Genomic DNA, 13,281 nt, shown 5'->3' on the forward strand with positions numbered 1-13,281 from the left:
GCTGATTATAAGCGGTGTTTGCTGCGCTGTCATGCTTATGACAGCATGGCAAACACTGTATTGTCGGGCCCTCCATTCAAGTGAATGGGGTTTTGGTCTGCTGCTCAGTGTCTTTGCTCGATGACAGGCTGTATGGACGCATCATGCAACCATGCAGCCTACCATCTAGAGGTAGGAGAGCCGAGTGTGAGGTCACATTCTGCTGTCCTTGACTTTTTTGCAGCAAATACGCTGAAAAAACAGTCAACTTGAGTATTTGCAGCGTTTCTTCATCATCCATTCAGGTCAATGGGTGAAAACGCTGCAAAAATCCTGATAAAATGCTAAAAGAAGTGACAAGCTCTATGACAAAAAAACACTGCAAAGCACAGAATCCTGATGACAAAAAAACAATGTGTGTGCATGATATTTCTGAAATCTCATAGGCTTTGCTGGTACTGTAAAAAGCAGCTGAAAATTAGCATAAAAAATGCAGCAAAAATACCCAGTGTGAACATACCCTTAGAGTATCCAATTAATGATCTATAATATTCAGGGAGTCTTATCTTGGATCTGTAAACAGGAGTGACAGTTCTGGTATAATAGCATACAGTATCAGAAGGTGTAATCAAGGTAGTCTCTAGAGTACGTATACAGGGTGATCAGGTTTACTATATATTTGGCTCTGGTATGGTGCTTTTTATACAGGGGTACAGTGGCCTGAGGCCTGTTTTTGTGTCTGATTTAAATGATTTTGGTTAGTGAGATGTCCAATATAAGTAGGCAAGACATCCGGAAAAAGTTTCTCACAGCATCTTGCTACCCACTTCTGAACAGAAAAAGAAAGATGCATTGCAGAAACCATCAAAAAATTGATAGCAACGGTTCCCATCAAACTCTATTATAAAGGGGCTTTCTGAAATTTTTGCAAATTTGACTACAATTAAAGAATCCAAAATTAATGAAATAATCACCATTGTTGATTTGCTGGTAACCATCTTTCTTGCATGTGATATCCTATCCATCAGTCGCCTGACCACTGTAACCAATTGCTGGCCTCAAAGGTAACATTCAAATGTCATCACTTTGGTTGGTGGCAGCCTTCAGGTGACAGCCATCATTACTTTTGGCAACTAGAAGGACCAAAGAAGTGGCCGTGCTGCAACTATGGAAAATTGAAGGGGGAAGTTTTTAAGAACATTCTCTACTTTTGTTGTTATTTTCAGGGTCCTTTCGGAGTTTCTATCTTTTTGACTAGAAGAATAGTGTTACATATTGTGTTACCCTTTTCTTTTGCTCTGCTAAACTATAGCCTTATTTTATTAATTTTTGTAACAGATCGCTCTCTTTTCAGCACCTGGTTGAAATCTCTTGTCCCTGTCGGTACTTAAAAGGAATGTCAAACACTGATCTTTAGGATACTGTTAATGTTGATCCCCTTTTATGCAGTCTTGTACCAGGTTGCTGATGTAGAGATCACCCTGTAAAGGTAAGTTACCACAACTTTATGCACTGAATTAGAAAAAATTATCTAGCCTTACACTGTAGCCAAAGTGCAGCTATGGTCTGTGTGCCAAAAAAAGTGCTTATTTGCAAAACATTGGGCATATTAATGTCTTCATAACTTTTATATAAATTCTTAAAAGAATTTTCTTTCTAGCACAAAGCATATATGTTTAAGGATATACAGTATTTTTATTGTGGAAGGTAGATGCAGATGTATATGACTATAAAAGTATACAATGTCTAAATCTTTTATCGCATTATTTCACATGCAACTTCTACTTCCTGCCATAGGTAAAAACAGTTTTGAACTTATGTAGGCATGATAAAAATTTTTGGAACCCAACAGATTACTACACCATCAAAAGCAAATATATCAAAATATTCATAGAATAGGTGAAGAATGAATCTTAAGATCTCATGCCTGATGGTCCTCCAATGTCTTGTCACTCAGGAGAACGATGGATCAGATAGATTACATTACAACGAGTGATGAGCGAGTATACTCGTTGCTCGTGTGTCCTCCGAGTATTTTGGCGTATTCAAAGATTTCGTTTTCGTCGTCTCATCTGCATGATTTGCAACTTGTAGACAGGCTGAATACATGTGGGAATTCCCTAACAAACAGGCATTCCACACATGTATTCAAGCAGTCCTGCAGTCGCAAATCATGCAGCTGAGAAGACACAAACTAAATCTTCGAGCACGCCAAAATACTCGGAGGACACCCAAGCATGCTCAGGAAAACCAGAGCAACGAGTATACTTGCTCATCACTATTTACAACCTGTCAAATTCTTGCTCTCTTTGGAGAAAAATGGCAACATATCTGTCTGGTTGCACCTTAGTAACAAGCATGCTCCACCAACCCAGGCATGCATACGTCTGGATTAGGAAGGTTAGCCTAACTTTACTGATGTATTTAACACCAGCAAAAACTATGGTATGTCATGGGTTTGAGCATTTCTGATCCAAAAAGCAAAAGATATGCACATTATCACACTGCATTATTTTCATGGTAAAACATTTTTCCTCCAATTTTGTGAAAATAAGAATCCTGAGTGCTTTTTGTGATGGCTATGACATTTGCTGCCTGGCAACTGCACTTGAAGGACAGCTACATATCCATCACTTAGTACAATGTGAGAATGAGAAACATTTCAGTTGAAATTGCTAAGATAAGATTGTGTTCTGCAAAATGTATTGCAACTGAGTGTGTGCTCCGAAAAAAAGGAGAATGTAAAATGCCTAAAAATATGTGAAGCTTTAAACACACACTGCACATGTAACCATTGTGCCTACAGTATGACAGAACCTACAAGAGGTCTCCATCGGGTGTCCTGCAAGTGGTTTACACATTTATAATATGCTTATTTATTTTGACTGTTGGTATGGAATGATGGTCATTTACCAGCAACTGAAAGGACAAGAACATAGCAGGCAGTAAGGAATTGTTATCAGTGCCCTACCTTGAGCAGGTTTTTGTTGTCAGATCTCGGTCCCGCACCACAAAGACAGCTTCAGAGAATACAGACTTGTTCTAAGATTCTGATCCGTTATTTGCTAGGCACCTTTATTCTGCTCCAGAAGCTGGTGTTGAATTGAGAGTCTGATTCCTTTTCTTACTGCAGAGGGAGCATGAGCATGTATGAGACAGATGTAGGGAAGGAGAGATCTAGTCAACTGGAGGTGAGCTGTAAGAGATAAAAAAAATCACAACAATAGGAAGCAAAACATCAATTTGCAAAGAGATGACTGTAAATCCTGAAGAAGATAGTCAAAGGGGAACATTAGGCTCTAATCAAAGCTCTAAAGATCCATTAGTTTGGTGGCTATACAATGGTACATACAGCTCCATACTATAAAGCTGCAGGAACACTGTCACTGAATAATGTTTTGTAAAAAGGAGTCCAATGACACCTATGTATGGAACATTTTTCAGACCCAGAGTCACTCGACAGGTGCACAATTCCTACCGATTGCTCAGGTGCTACAGCAGTTATCAGTAGATGTGACATCACCGTCACTGCTCACATACCGATACCCAGGGCAACCCTTTAATGATGTGTAAAATATTTCTTTATTATTAAAGTAAAATTTTATCAAGTTTTTTTGTAATAAACAAATTGTTCTTACAGAATATAGGACAGGTATACAATACCTACCGATCATGCAATCATCAAGCAGGCATCTGTAGACAAGATGTCACCGGACCCACTTACCATCAGATATGAAAGTGAGTGAAGCCACAATCACGCTTGAGGTTTTGCGTGGAGTTTCTATATAGAGCTTCTATATTTGACAGATATACAGTATATGGACAAACATATGGACAAGGTTGCACAATATAAAGGAATCTATTATTCAAGGGCTAATGTGTAGAGAGTACCTGAATATTTTTGACACATTTTTCTCTGTTAACCTTTCTATGTCCAAAATTGTGTGAGGATCGCCTTTAATATTGGGGAGAGAGGAAGACAGCGTGCACATGTTCCTTCTATTTCTGGTGATGAATGAATAGCTTCCTCGTCTGTGATTAGTTGCTAGGTAACAGAGAATCGTGAGAACATTAGGTCTGAAAAAATCTTCAGGATTATGAATGCATATGCTAACATTTAGATTTGAACTCTAATGAATCTTAAAGGTGACTAAAAATTACTTATTAGATATAGTGCTAAACATTTTAAAAGCTTTAAGCCTAATTTACCAATGTGTTGTTGGCAAAAAGGCTCCAACAATACAAACTGAAAATAAATTCTGAGACGCATTAGGATCTTACAATTTTGTGAAATTAGTTCATAGCAAGAGGAGCCCAACAAATCCTAATAGATTTCAATAGCACATCAAGGCTCTCATAGTTTTCATCTAGGTCCCAGTGTTGTTACAGTGGGGAAAATAAGTATTTGATATACAGCACTACCAATTTTGCAAGTTTTCCTACCTACAAAGTATGGAGATGTCTGTATTTTTTTTTTTATAGTAAATACACTTAAACTGTGAGAGACAGAATCTAAAAAAAATCCAGAAAATCACCCTGTATGATTATTACATAAATAATTTGCATTTTATAGCATGAAAAAGTATTTGATGCAATAGAAAAGCAGAACTTAATATTTGGTACCAAAACCTTTGTTTGCAATTACAGAGGTCAGACGTTTCCTGTAGCTCTGGACCAAGTTTGTGCACACTGCAGCAGGCATTTTGTCTCACTCATCCATACAGATCTTCTCTATATCTTTCAGATTACAGGGCTGTCTCTGGGCAACATTGAGTTTCAGCTCCCTCAAAAGATTTTCTATTGGGTTCAGGTTGGGAGACTGGCTAGCCACTCAAGGACTTTGAAATGCTTCTTACATAGCTACTCCTTAGTTGCCCTGGCTGTGTGTTTTTCAAGTAATTGTCTTGCTGGAAGACCCAGCCCCAACCCATCTTCAATGCTCCTACTGAAGGAAGGAGGTTGTTTGCCAAAATCTCACAATACTTGACCCTATACATCCTCATTAAATGCGGTGCAGTTGTCCTGTCTCCTTTAAAGAAAAGCACCCCCAAAGTATGATGCTTCCACCACCATGCTTTACGATTGGGACGGTGTTCTTGGGGTTGTACTCACCCTTCTTCCTCCAAACACGGCGGGTGGAGTTGATATTAAAAAGTTCTATTTTGGTCTCATCTGACCACATGACCTTCTCTCATACCTACCCTGGATCATTCAGATGGTCCTTGGCAAACTTCAAACGGGCATGGACATGTGCGGTCATGAGCAGGGGGACCTGACGTGCCCTGCAGGAGTTTAATGACAGCGTAGTGTGTTACTATCAGAAATGTTTGAGTCTGTGGTCCCAGCTCTTTTCAGGTCATTGACCAGTGTACCTATGATAAAAATTACAGAGCTCTCCATTCTTTGTAGGTGGGAAAACTTGCAAAATCGGCAGTGTATCAAATACTATACTTAATTTCCCCACTGCGTAAACAGAGCATTATGAATCAGGTTTTGGGGTTTTCCAAAAAGGCAGTACAAAATATTTTAGATACATGGCCTGTAATAGGCACATATGAAGGGGTTTTTATTTTGAAACATCACACCCATTATTCCCCACCACCAGCTTTGTATACTACAACATTTGTTTAGCAATCAGGGTGTTAATTCAGTAGTCCCTTTTTAGAAAAGAATCTTTAATGTTTGTCTGAGCCTACAATTACACCAATTCACATTAGCTGAGAACATCCAGGAAACCTAATACTTGTCAATTTTCTCTGGAAAAATTGAAGCCAGAAATGCTACAAACTCTCCTGGAATCCATCAATTTTGGAAGGTTTATTTGTGCCTCAACGTTTAGGAGAATGCCTAACTAAGATATGGAGGTTTGGAAAATATTGACAAATTCTCACAGCAATTAATTTTGAAATGTTTTTTCCGACCTTATTATCTACCATCACATTTCCTGAATTTGTGTCTTCCAATAGCTGGGACAAATTGATCTGTGCCACAAGAGCTTAAAAAAGAGCTAAAAATGTTAATCATATATTAGAAATTGGAAGTCTAGCCGCTGATCATTGATAGTACATAGGAAACCAACCATCACTACTGTTTAGCTATTAAGCACTGCAAAAAGCTCTATAGAGAACTACTTGTAAGCACTGTGCATATACTGTGGTCTAGAAGCAGTGGTTGGTCTCCAAGATAACAAGCTGTAGATAAAAGAAAAATGTTTCCCCATGAACAAACTACATTTTAATCAATAGAGCTTTGAATAAAAATAAGTTCCACAATTGGATGTGTTTTTAAAAAAAAAAATCCAGTTCAGGGAAGGAAGTAAAAGAGTATTCAGGCAGGACAGTATGATATCGTCAATGATTCTTTTTGTGAGATTAAAGCTTTTTCTGCGTTTGCTGCTTGTTTTTTAAATGTTTTACCTTACAGAAATAATTAGCTGTGATCCCATGCTCTAATGTCTGTATACCCTTTTGCTTCCTCCTCTGCCCAGGAACTGTTGTACATTTGCAGTAGCCCTGGTACGGGGCTATTCCGTTCACTGTTATCCACCCCGTATTTTGAGTATCGGTATATATATTCTCTTACACTGTTGTTTTTCAAGCTACAGTGTTTTATTGTGTGGTGCAGCTATATATTTTTGGGCAACTGCAACCGTGCTCTAAGGTTATTTATGATTATTGTACCTTGTTACATCATACTTATTGTGTTTCTTGTACTCTATGTTTTCAGATAGACTGAGAGTTGCAAATTACGCACTGGGGTTTACATCTTGTTCTGCGCATACATGTGTATATTGTACCATTTCATAAGTTTCTGCCCTTATGTATTGGAGGGGGGTATGCATCAGGTCTTTATTTAAAGACCTGTTATTTTGGAGCGTCATTTCAGGCCAAATCCTTTTTTTGGCCTTTTTTAATTGTTTTTAACCAGTTTTTGTCACTTGTGTGTCCTTTTTATATGTTTTCAATAAAAATTGATTATTAGTATATAATTTGTATTTATTTTGGGTTTTTTGCGTCCATACTGCACACTTCTTTTTTCTTTTATTGCATTCCTCTTTCAAGTGTGTGGACTGCAGCGCCCTGTGGTTTATCTGTAGTGCCCTCAAGGTGTTTATCTTTCCACTGTTATCCACCCCCACGCAGAGTCCACAGCGGATTGAATAACCACAGATAACAGCTGCTTTACTTCAGCAGAACGGGGAGATATAACATGGAGTTATGGTAACAGTTCACGTGGGGAATCCACGGCCAATACAGTTCAGGATTGGATTATGACACAGAATTAAGGTTCTGGAGCTTTAAGAACCTGTATTAGTTAGGAGCAGTACTTGCAGGTAATTATAAGAGAGTTCAAAGTATCTTGGTGGCATAAAGGCAGAAGAGGGAATATATGGTAATATGTACAGACCTGAAATCCCGTATTTATTTCCTCAGCTGGTCACGGTACGTGCAGAAATATACATGAAGTAAATAATGTATAATTTGCGGTGGGGCGGAGGACCCTCGATTTCCTCAACACGCAGAGCAATAGGTTCTTCTGTACACATTTACTGCCATCTACTAATGGAGAAGCATGCCTTAAACCGGACAGCGGGGACCCAGGGTTAAAAAAAGGTTAAAAGTCTTCAGCCATCTTGGCTGTAGAATTCAGGGGAAGATCCAAGGCATTAGGCCTGCCTGTAAGTCTTGAGATGAAGAGAAGAATGAACCTTCATGCTTGGAGCCTGGAGGGGGTCAGGAGACCCCTCACATGAGGTCTGCTCTGGGTCACATCTTGAACCAGACTCCTCAGGGAACTTTCTGGAACCCTGTCTTGTTTAGACAGACACAGGAGGTAGCTCCTCCCATTGAACCTTGGTGACAGGGTCACTGACCAATAGGATAACTCTCAATTCTTGTGTCAGACTTCACATTATGAGAATAATTTATAAATCATTCATTTCACCAGCATATAATGCTGGAACACACCAATGAAAAGTGCACTTAATAGAACACTGAATCACCTACCTGAGGAATATATGAGATTAGTGAGTTTTTGATTCATTTAAACCATATAACAGTAAGAGGATAATGTAGGAGTGAGTTGCAGTGTACAGAAGCTACTCATGGTCCAGGGTAACTTAAAGGGACATACACAGTCTGGACTGGGTCACTACACATTCAGATCATGTTCTTACATGATCACACACAGACATTACACAGTACACAGTAGGGGCACATTTAGAATATTATCTCAGCACAAGAACCATTTTTTTAGCAAATGCAATTGTGGAAATTATTATTATTATTATTTCAATATATACTGTATTTATTAAAATGAATTAAATGGGTTTTGTGGGAAAACCCATTTAATATCTCAAGAATGTGAACATTTTAATAAGCAGTAAACTGAGAAATAACTTTGCAAGAACTATCTAACAATACCCATTTCAGAAGATGAGAGTAACCCTTTAACTGTTTCTCTTAAGCATGGCTCTCATTCAAAATGGCTGAATATAACTTAACTTTTAGATTTCTTATTCCTCTGAAGGCAAAGTCATTTGCTCATTGCTTGTGCACTGGAAATAACTGTTCCTGAATTTTAATTTTGCTTTTAGAATTTAATGGAGTCACATGAGAGAGTGAACAGATCAGGAATTTTTAAGGATTTGATTGGTTGCTATAGGAAGCAAGAATACCTTGCACGATTTGGATTTTTTTGTTCTTCTGTCCAGACTATTAATGTAAAACCCTGTTCAGCTGAAAATAGCACAAGTATCTGTAAACATATTCATGTTTCTAAGGGACACTCTGAATTCTTTATTGAAGCACTTTTACTTCAATTTTCAACTTTGTGATGCTTCATTAACCCTGGGTCAGGCTCATCTCTGGCACTCCTGAGTTCATGGCAGTGCACCTGACAGGCACAGGTTAGAAAACTGCTTATAATATCTAATTATCTCAATGTCTGGGCTCTAAAAATAATAAGTGACCTTCATAGGGATGTAAACATGAGGCCAAAATTGTTAGTATCTCTCATTTAATGACAGAAAAACCTACAATGGTCACAGAAATAAAATTTCTCTCTGGAATTTCTTGATAGTCTTGAGATTTAATTGTACCATGCACAGATTCTAGACACCCTATGCCAGATGCAGCATAGCAGCCCCAGAACATAACAGAGCCTCCTCCATGTTTCACAGTAGGGACAGTGTTCTTTTCTTGATATGCTTCATTTTTCCATCTGTGAACATAGAGCTGATGTGACTTGCCCAAAAGTTCCATTTGTGTCTCATCTGTCCATAGGACATTCTCCCAGAAGCTTTGTGGCTTGTCAACTTGTAGTTTGGCAAATTCCAGTCTGTCTTTTTTATGATTTTTTTTCAACAATGGCGTCCTCCTTGGTCGCATCCCATGAAGTCCACTTTGGATCATACAGCGACGGATGGAGCAATCTGACACGGATGTTCCCTGAGCTTGAAGTTTACCTTTAATCTGGTTAGAAGTTTTTCTGGGCTCTTTTGTTACCATGTGTATTATCTGTCTCTTTGTTTTGTCATAAATTTTCCTCCTGTGGTAATGTCCAGGAATATTGGCTACAGTCCCATGGATCTAAATTTTCTGAATAATATGTACAACTGTAGTCACAGGAACCTCAAGCTGCTTGGAGATGGTCATAACTTTTACCTATAACTTGTTTGTCTATAATTTTCTTTCTAATCTCATGAGACAACTCTTTCCTTCGCTTCCTCTGGTCCATGTTGAGTGTTGTAATGAATTGGTAAGTGGAGGTGGATGCTCAGTACCTGATAATATCTTCTCCCACCCCCAAATTCATTATGATGCTATCAAAGACTTTTAATGAATGGGGAGTGGAGCACAGGACAGTGACTAAAGCTATATGCACACTTTCAGGATTTGCAGGAGAAAATTCTGCTGCAAGTCCAAATGTGTTGGCAGGAAGAACACTGCATAAAATTCATTTTTTGCCACGTTTTTGACATTCCTTTGTTGCGTATTTTTCCCCACTCATTAGTATGGGTGAATACGCTGTAAGAGTTGACATTAGGCAGATTTTATTCTGCTGAAAATTTGCAAGGGAAAAATATGCAATGTTTGCATGGGATCTCAAGGATCTCATTCTCTTTGCTTGTACTGTAAAACCTTGCACATTTTCCATATGCACATAGCCTTACAGTCAATTGGGGAGAGTCACAGAGGCTGAATAATTTATATTATTGGGTGGTAGAGATTATAATTAATGGAGGGAACAGTGCTGCTTATCACTTTATAACTTTATATTTTCAATGGTGGGGTACATATTTTTATTCAGGGGGGAAACACATGTATTTAACCCCTTCCCGACATCCGACGGTATATCCCGTCCATGGGACCTGGGCCCCTATGCCCATGGACGGGATAGTACGTCGGGCGCGATCAGCGGCGCCCACGTGGTGAGCGCCGCTGATCGCGGCCGGGTGTCAGCTGATTATCACAGCTGACACCCGGCACTATGTGTCAGGGGTGGTCACGGACCGCCCCCGACACGTTAACCCCTTGCACACCGCGATCAAACATGATCGCGGCGTACCGGGAGTTAAAGGGAAGCATCGGCAGGGAGGGGGCTCCCTCCGTGCTTCCCTGAGCCCCCCACGGCAGCGCAATGTGCAGCGCTGCTGCGGGGGACTCCTTTCCTCCAGGCCCCCGAATCCAAGATGGCGACGGGGGCCTTCGGGGGCCTGAGGAAGCTGGCTTCCTCAGTGCCTGCAAAGCGCAGGCATGAGGAAGCCTTCTGCAGTGCCTGTGTCAGATCGCTGATCTGTCACAGTGATCTGTGATGTGACAGATCAGCGATCTGTCACAGGACAGTGATGTCCCACCTGGGACTATTTAATAAAGTAAAAAAAAAAATAAAAAAAAGTGTAAAGATGATTAAAAAAAAAATCGCCAAATAAATTAGAAAAAAAAAAAAAATATTCCCCCAATAAATCCATTTTTTGGAAATAATAATAAAAAAAAACAATAAAAGTACACATATTAGGTATCGCCGCGTCCGTAACGACCTGCCCTATAAAACTGTCCCATTAGTTAACCCTTTTAGTGAACCCCTTAAAAAATAAAAATAAAAAACGAAGCAAAAAATAATGATTTATTATCATACCGCCAAACAAAAAGTGTAATAACGCGCGATCAAAAAGATGCATATAAATATCCATGGTACCGCTGAAAACGTCATCTTGTCCCGCAAAAAACGAGCCACCACACAGCATCATCAGCGAAAAAATAAAAAAGTTATAGCTCGCAGAATAAAGCAATGCAAAAATAATTATTTTTTATATAAAATAGTTTTCATTGCATAAAACCGACAAAAACATAAAAAAGACCTAAATGAGGTATCGCTGTAACCGTACTGACCCGAAGAATAAAACCGCTTTATCAATTTTACCGCACGCGGAACGGTGTAAACGCACCCCCCCAAAAGAAATTCATGAAACGCTGGTTTTTGTTCATTCTGCGTCCCAAAAATAGGAATAAAAAGCGATCAAAAAATGTCACGTGCCCGAAAATGGTACCAATAAAAACGTCAACTCGTCCCGCAAAAAATAAGACCTCACATGACTCGGTGGGTCAAAATACGGAAAATTATAGCTCTCAATATGTGGTGATGCAAAAACTATTTTTACAATAAAAAGCGTCTTTTAGCGTGCGACAGCCGCCAAACATAAAAACCGCCATAAATAGTAAATCAAACCCCCCGTTATCACCCCCTTAGGTAGGGAAAAATAATAAAATTAAAAAAAAGTATTTATCTCCATTTTCCCGTTAGGGTAAGACTGTGTGCACACGCTGCGGATTAGGTGCGGATTCATCCGCGCGGATTTTGTAAAATCCGCAGGTGAAACCGCAGGTCTTTACCTGCGGATTGCTCTGCGGTTTTGTCCTGCGGTTTTTCATCTCCTCAATAGAGGACATGTCAATTCTTTCTGCGGATTGAAAACCGCAGATAATCCGCGCGGAAAATTCCGCACCGTCTGCACTGCGGTTTTTGATTCCCATAGGGAAAAACCAAAACCGCTGCAGAACTGCAGCAAAATCCGCAGCGTGTGCACACAGCCTTAGGGTTAGGGCTAGGGTTAGGGCTAGGGTTAGGGCTAGGGTTAGGGCTCAGATTAGGGTTAGGGGTGTGTTGGGGTTAGGGTTGGAGTTATAATTGGGGTTTCCACTGTTTGGGCACATCAGGGGCTCTCCAAATGCAACATGGCGTCTGATCTCAATTCCAGCCAATTCTGAGTTGAAAAAGTCAAATGGTGCTCCTTCCCTTCCAAGCTCTGCCATGCGCCCAAACAGTGTTTTACCCCCACATGTAGGGTATCAGCCTACTCAGGACAAATTGCAAAACAATTTTTGGGGTCCAATTTCTCCTGTTACCCTTAGGAAAATAAAAAATTGGGGGCAAAAATATCATTTTTGTGGAAAAAAATGATTTTTTTATTTTCACGTCCGAGTGTTATAAACTTCTGTGAAGCACTTGGGGGTTCAAAGTGCTCAACACACATCTAGATAAGTTCCGTGGGGGGTCTAGTGTCCAAAATGGGGTCACTTGTGGGGAGTTTCAATAGTTTAGGTACATCAGGGGCTCTCCAAACGCACATGACACCCGCAGACCATTCCATCAAAGTCTGCATTCCAAAACGTCACTGCTTCCCTTCCGAGCCCCGACGTGTGTCCATACAGTAGTTTTCTCCCACATATGGGGTGTCAGCGTACTCAGGCCAAATTGGACAACAACTTTTGGGGGTCCAATTTCTCCTGTTACCCTTGGGAAAATAAAAAAATGGTGACTAAAAGATCATGTTTGTGGAAAAAATACGAATTTTTTATTTTCACGCCCGGGCGTTATAAACTTCTGTGAAGCACTGGGGGGTTCAAAGTGCTCACCACACATCTAGATAAGTTCCTTGGGGGGTCTAGTTTACAAAATGGTGTCATTTGTGGGGGGTTTCCACTGTTTAGGTACATTAGGGGCTCTCCAAAGGCAACATGACACCCGCAGACCATTCCATCAAAGTCTGCATTCCAAAACGTCACTACTTCCCTTCCGAGCCCCGACGTGTGCCCATACAGTAGTTTTCTCCCACATATGGGGTATCAGCATACTCAGGACAAATTGGACAACAACTTTTGGGGTCCAATTTCTCCTGGCACCCTTGGGAAAATAAAAAAATGGTGACTAAAAGATCATGTTTGTGGAAAAAATACAAATTTTTTATTTTCACGCCCGGGCGTTATAAACTTCTGTGAAGCACTGGGGGGTTCAAAGTGC

General features: G+C 39.9%; 1 protein-coding gene across 2 annotated transcripts in view; it reads right to left on the reverse strand.

Moving 5' to 3' along the window:
- The window catches only part of RASGEF1A (RasGEF domain family member 1A), a 651,261-nt gene extending 648,118 nt beyond the window's left edge, over window positions 1-3,143 (reverse strand). For both annotated transcript variants that reach the window (XM_073574785.1, XM_073574784.1), the window contains exon 1: window positions 2,951-3,143. The gene's annotated coding sequence lies outside the window, so the exon portion shown is untranslated. The remainder of the gene's footprint in view (window positions 1-2,950) is intronic.
- Between the last annotated feature and the right edge of the window lie 10,138 nt (window positions 3,144-13,281).

The sequence above is a fragment of the Dendrobates tinctorius genome, unplaced genomic scaffold (assembly GCF_039654945.1).
Source record: "Dendrobates tinctorius isolate UK_male_01 unplaced genomic scaffold, ASM3965494v1 ptg000040l, whole genome shotgun sequence".
NCBI classification, from domain to species: Eukaryota; Metazoa; Chordata; class Amphibia; order Anura; family Dendrobatidae; genus Dendrobates; species Dendrobates tinctorius.